The following is a 6,328-nucleotide window of genomic DNA, read 5'->3' as shown; positions in this document are numbered from 1 at the left end:
ATTTCTCCTTTTACGTTTGTTAATATTTGCCTTATATACTGAAGTGCTTCTATGTTGAGTGCATGTATATTTACAATTATTATATCTTCTTCTTGGATTGATCCCTTGATCATTATGAAGTGTCATTCTTTGTCTCTTATAAAAGTCTTTATTTTAAAGTTTATTTTTTTTTATATAAATATTGCTACTCCAGCTTTCTTTTGACCTCCATTTGCATGGAATACCTTTTTTCCATTCCCTCACTTTCAGTCTGTATTTGTCTTTAGATCTGAAGTGTGTCTCTTGTAGACAGCATATATACTGGTCTTGTTTTTGTACCCATTCAGGAAGTCTTTGTCTTTTAGTTGGAGCATTTAATTTGTTTCTATTTAAAGTAATTATCAATATGTGTATTCTTATTTAAACTTTGTTAATTGTTTTGGATTTGTTTTTGTCAGTCTTTTTTTCTGTTTCTTCTTTTTTCTCTTCTCTTGTGGTTTGATGACTATCTTTATGTCTTTATATCTATTATAGATTTTTGGTTTTCAGTTACTGTGATGCTTTGGTATAGCAGTCTATATATACACATGAATGCTTTAGTTTGCTGATCTCTTAATTTCAATAGCATTTTAAATCTCCTGCACTTGTCCTCTCCTCCTGTCATGATTCTGGTTTTGATATCATATTTCACATGTAATTATTTTGCATACCCCTTAAGTGCTTATTGTGTATAAAGATAATTTTATTACTTTTGTCTTTTAACTTCCCTACTAGTTTGTGTGTGGATGATTTCTTACCTTTACTGTAGGTTTGCCTTTACCATTGAGATTTTCCATTTCATAATTTTCTTATTTCTAGATGTGGCCTTTTCTTTTCTACCTAAAGAAGTTCCTTTAGCATTTGTTGTAAAACTGGTTTGGTGGTGCTGAATTCTTTCAGCTTTTGCTTGTCTACAATGCTTTCGATTTCTCCGTGCAATATGGATGAGAGCCTTGTTGGATATTCTTGGTTGTAGGTTTTTCCCTTTCATGACTTTAAATATATTGTGTCACTCCCTTCTGGCCTAAAAATGTGGAATGCTTCACAAATTCACGTGTCATTCTTGTGCAAGGCCCATGCTAATCTTCTCTGTATTGTTCCAATTTTACTATATGTGCTGCTGAAGTGAGCACTGATGTGATTTCTTTTTTATAATATTTAATTTTTCACACCAATAGTTTGAAGAGTGACAGTTATACCGATATATATGTGTGTGTGTGCATGTGTGTGTGTGTGTTAGAGACAGAGCTGGACTGAAGCAAAAAAGGTGAATGAAGTAGATGATAGTCTGTCGGTGTGAGTTTTGTGTTGCATTCTTAGCTCCTACCCTGCTTTTGTGGCCAGCATCCCTTTACTCCTCTTAATAATCCCTTTACCTTGGGGACTCTGATTCCTTTGTTCTATCCTGTATGTCCAGAGTTCCCAGTAGGCTACTTAGACCTGAAAATGATGAATGGTCTAGGTACTCTTTTTTTTACCAATAAAAATTCACATATTCTTTGTCCTTTCCAGCACAGTCCCTTCTGCTCTGCTTTTACAATCGGCAACAAGATTATATGACAAATATATTTATGCTCTTGATATTTTAATAGAAGACTAAATTTTATACTTTCTAACGTTTGTATTTAATAGTATATGGATGGCTTGAAAGAACAACTTCACTTTTGCCATCTAAACCCAAATAGTAACTCTAATTGGGAAACCTTAGGCCAAGTGGAAGTGTTCAAATGCAACCTTACAGTAAACGATTTAAGCCAGGTAGATGTTAGAACATTCCCTAGTATCATGTAAACAACCAAACTAGAAGAACTGCAACTTTAATTTATATAAATATAGTTCAAGAGGCTCAGTCTTAGTTGGTGCATGTGTAACAGGGATCATTATGTTTTAAAATATGTTTAGGTATATTCTCCTATCTTGAAATTTTTCTTGATCCATGGCTTTTTACCCTTTTTAAAAAAATATGTACCATCTTTATTGAGATGGGGTTTTCATATTTTTTACAATATTATATAAAGTTACAGGTGTATAACATAGTGATTTACAATTTTTAAAGTTTATACTCCATTTATAGTTATTATAAAATATTGGCTATACTACCTGTGTTATATAATATATCCTTATAGCTTATTTGTTTTATGTATAGTAGTTGTACCTGTTAATCCTCCACTTTCAACTAGCCCCTCCCCCTTCCCTCTCCCTACTGGTAACTACTAGTTTGTACTCTGTACCTGTCAGTCCGTTTCTTTTTGTTACATTCACTAGTTTGTTTTTTTTAGATTTCACATATAGGTGATATTATACAGTATCTGTCTTTCTCTGACTTATTTCAGTTAGCATAATACCCTCCAAATCTATCCATATTGTAACAAATGGCAAAATTTCATTCTTTTTTATGGCTAAATAGTAATGCATTATATACGTATACCATATCTTCTTTATCCATTCATCTGTTGACAGACACTTAGGTTGCTCCCATATCTTGGCAATTCTAAACAATGTTGCTGTGAACATTGGGGTGCATGTATCTTTTCAAATTTATGTTCTTGTTTTTATTTTGAATGTACACCAGGATGGAATTGCTGGGTCATATGGTGTCTGTATTCTTATATTTTGAGAAACTGTCATACTGTTTTCCACAGTAGCTCCACCAATTTACAATCCCACCAACATTGTATAAGTGTTCCCTTTTTTCTACATTCTAGCCAACATTTGTTATTTGTGTTCTTTTTGATGATAACCATTCTGACAGGTGTGAGATGATACGTCATTGTGGTTTTAATTTGCATTTCTCTGATGATTAATGATGAATGATGATTAATAATGAACATATTTGCATGTGTGTTTGGCCATCTGCATGTCTTCTTTGGAAAAATGTCTATTCAATGAGTACCACTCATTGAACAGAAGCCCCCTAAAATAAGAAACTCATTTCTCATCTTTGACAATCAAATTCTGTTTTCTTATTTATTTTAGGTTCCAGCATGTTGTTGAAGGGTTACTTAGAGATAGAATAAGTAAGTAGCCTACTCCCCTTCCACCAGATGGCTTGTGGAAGAGAGACACTAATAAAGCATATGGGTCATAGAACAGCATCTCTTCCTAATCCTCCACTCTATGCCTTTCAAGCCAACTAATGGGAGGTTGCTTACAAGCAATCACAAGGAAGTTTGAAAACACTGGGGCTAGTGACTGAGTTTCCCACAGTTATGAACACACTTACTGTTTACACTATATCTCCATTCTGATTGGCCTTTGTTTATATTTCACTTTTAAGGAATGCTAGGAGTAAGCTGGACTCCCTGGGACAGCCCCACATGAGCTAGACAGAGGTGGGGGCAGAGAGCTGCAACAGCTTTATTGAGACAATGCTCAGGAATCCCCATGGCCTATGTGTGACATGCAAATAATACCAAAGAGAGTCAAAAGTACTGGCAGAAATGGACTGGAAGAGACCTGGTGTAAGAATAAAGAGACTGTGTTGAGAAGGACCTTGAGACCCAAAGGCAAAGGGACAAGTTCATGTATTCCAGTAGAAAGTGCCTATTTATCATGGGCCCACTTGCCTGTCTTTGACATACCTCAGAGTAAACCAGTCTAGTAAACAGAATCAAATGGTTGCCAAGGGCTGGGGGGAGGGAGAAATGGGGAATTACTAATCAAAGGGCACAAAGTTTCAAGCAAGAAGCCCTAAAGATCTGATGTACAACATTGTTTTTATAGTTAGCAATAATATATTGTACACTTAAAAATTTGTTAATAGGGTAGATCTCATGTTAAGTGTTCTAATGACAATTGAATAAATTAAAAAAAAAAAAAAAAGAATCAGGCCCGACCCTTGGTTAAAAATATCAAAAACAATACAGAGGATACTGTAGGACTTAGAAGATGAGAGGAGGAAATTCTACTGCCATGAGGTCACATAAGCCACACCTTTCCCCCATACTCAGGTGCAATTTTGGAAAGGACAGTGAACAGGGCAGAACTTTGAACGAAAACAACTGGCCTAAGTGCCCCATGCAGAAGTTGTGTTATTTAAATATGTTTCTTAAATTATTGCCTTAGATTAGCACTGAATTACTGGACTAAACCAAAATTTAGTTCCTCCTCACCCCAGCTACCCATCAGTCAAGGACGCATGAGAAAGAATAGACAAGTTAGAGAAATAAAACAGCTACCTGTTCTTTGCATATATGAGTGTGATGTGAATAATGCTTGGCTCTAGCTGTCCATGTTTTTTTCTTATTGGCATTTTCTACACAAGTTCCAAGCCTCATTATAAACTGTCATTTGTGTCCAATCTGGCAAATTATTTTATTATGGAGACCCACAAGATCAGTTAATTAAAAATACATAAAATAAATAGATGATATATTTCTAGAGAGCAGAAAATGTATTTGGAATTGCATAGTGCCTCTCCAACACACACACATGCATGCACACACACCCAGTGGTATCTAGAAAAGTGCTTGCACATAGCACGCATTTAGTCACTATTTGGTAAATTGTCTTGGGTGACTACATATTTGTTTACAATGCACATGGATGCTTATTGTTTCATAGTTTCTTGACACTCCCTTTGCTATGTGGGTATGTGAACATTGTGCTTTTCTTCTTTAAGATTTGAGATTGATTGAGGTATCCTAGGTCTGGTTAGAAGTTTTCAGGGATAGTGATCAGGTATGAGATCTTGGAATTTAGGTCATATCAAAGAGAGTGAGTCAATAGTCTTTGGGCAGAAATAACTAGGTTTTATTCTTCTAGAACATTTACTTCCTTCTAGCAGACTGGTTTAAAAAATACTTAAAGTCTGTCTCTCTCTGCTGGTGATAATTATTTCAAATTCATGCAGTTTCCCTGAGTGATCATTTATAGACCTCCTTCCTTCCACAGGATGAAATGGTTGGACTTGGTAACTGTTCCACAATCTAAAACTCTCTAAGAATTTCTAAACCATGTAAATTATTTATCAGTACTCAAAAAGTATAGAGAAGGAACAAGAGAGAAATGAGACACAAAACTTTAGAGCCAAAGGCACGAAAGCTGACAGTAAAATAAAATTTACAAAGACTTTTAGTTGTGTAATGAAATGTGTCAAACACAACTATTATTCATAGATAGGGCAGTCATCAGGTTTTCAAAGATGTAGGTCTGTCATATGAAACTAGATGCCAACTACTCTGTTTCTTAGATTGCATCTTCTAGCAAACAGAACAATCTAATGGACTGCAGTATTCACAGAGTCTTCCGAAACGTGGAAGAGTTCCAGGGGTCAGGGTAGCTGAGGGAGAAAAATAATGTACTAACCCATTTTAGCAGGATAAAAGCAGAGTATTAAACATTTAGAGCAAAGGAAAAGAGGAAGTAAAGACCAGTTCTATGGCTATAAGAATCTTGTTATTTTTATATCATCTCCACATTTTCAAAAAAATATTTTGGTTTTTCTCCTTACTTATGGATACCTTAGAATGAAAAGATATAGTGGATTTGATTTTAGAGGTAATATGGGACAGGGAAAACTCAAGAGATTGTGCCGTACTCCATAGAAGATGAGGGTTGAGAAAAATCCAAAGGGACAGAGTAGAAGCAGTTAACAAGTGAATAAATGCAAGCTGATTGCCTTGATCCCAGAGCTTAGGAATAAGAACAGTGAAGTCCATGTGGGTTTGAGAAAGGCCTTGGCCCCAAGAAATAAAAGGATCCATAAGTACAATATTCTGAAAGGCTAAGATTTTAGTCCAGTGGTTGGAAAATGACAATCTCTATTCATTCTTGCTGTAGCTATATTACGATATAAAATGTGTCTTCTCATCTACAAATTTATAATCCCATTTTTCTTCCACAAGTGAGTCTTCTAGGTAGTGTTAAACTACCTTGATTCATTCCTGCATTCTCAGAGATTATCCAGTGCCAGAAGCATTGTGAATAAAATGATAAGTGCTTGCATGTTTAATGATAACTCTGGCCTTAGTCCTTCCTTTTCTCTAATTTATGATAAAAACTGTCCCCAACCCATGAAGATTAGTTTGATGGATTCCACCTCATGTTTAGCTGTCTGTTCTTTATGTTTTTTGTTTTAATTCTAGTCTATTAAACAGTCAGAACTGTTCTTTCTGGTAAGGTGCTTTCTGAGTTTGAGTTTGAATACACCAATTAATGCAAGGGGATAAATGAGTATATGGGCAACTTCATTTTACAAAATGATCCATTTTAAAACAAACAAGAAAAAAAGCCCTCTAACTGGTGGTGTTTCATCATTTGAGTAAGAAGAGATAGAAAATTTTGGCAACAAAGGGCGAACACAGGGTCT

The 6,328-nt window shown here is 35.2% G+C and overlaps 1 non-coding gene across 1 annotated transcript; it reads right to left on the bottom strand.

Moving 5' to 3' along the window:
• Nucleotides 1-1,044: 1,044 nt before the first annotated feature.
• On the bottom strand, nt 1,045-1,151 carry LOC133076039 (U6 spliceosomal RNA). The gene has a single exon (XR_009697460.1). It is a non-coding gene; the product is annotated as a U6 spliceosomal RNA (small nuclear RNA).
• Between the last annotated feature and the right edge of the window lie 5,177 nt (nt 1,152-6,328).

The sequence above is a fragment of the Eubalaena glacialis genome, chromosome 15, assembly GCF_028564815.1.
Source record: "Eubalaena glacialis isolate mEubGla1 chromosome 15, mEubGla1.1.hap2.+ XY, whole genome shotgun sequence".
NCBI classification, from domain to species: Eukaryota; Metazoa; Chordata; class Mammalia; order Artiodactyla; family Balaenidae; genus Eubalaena; species Eubalaena glacialis.
Note: the sequence above shows the minus strand (reverse complement) of the source record. Positions and strands in the feature narration are given on the sequence as shown.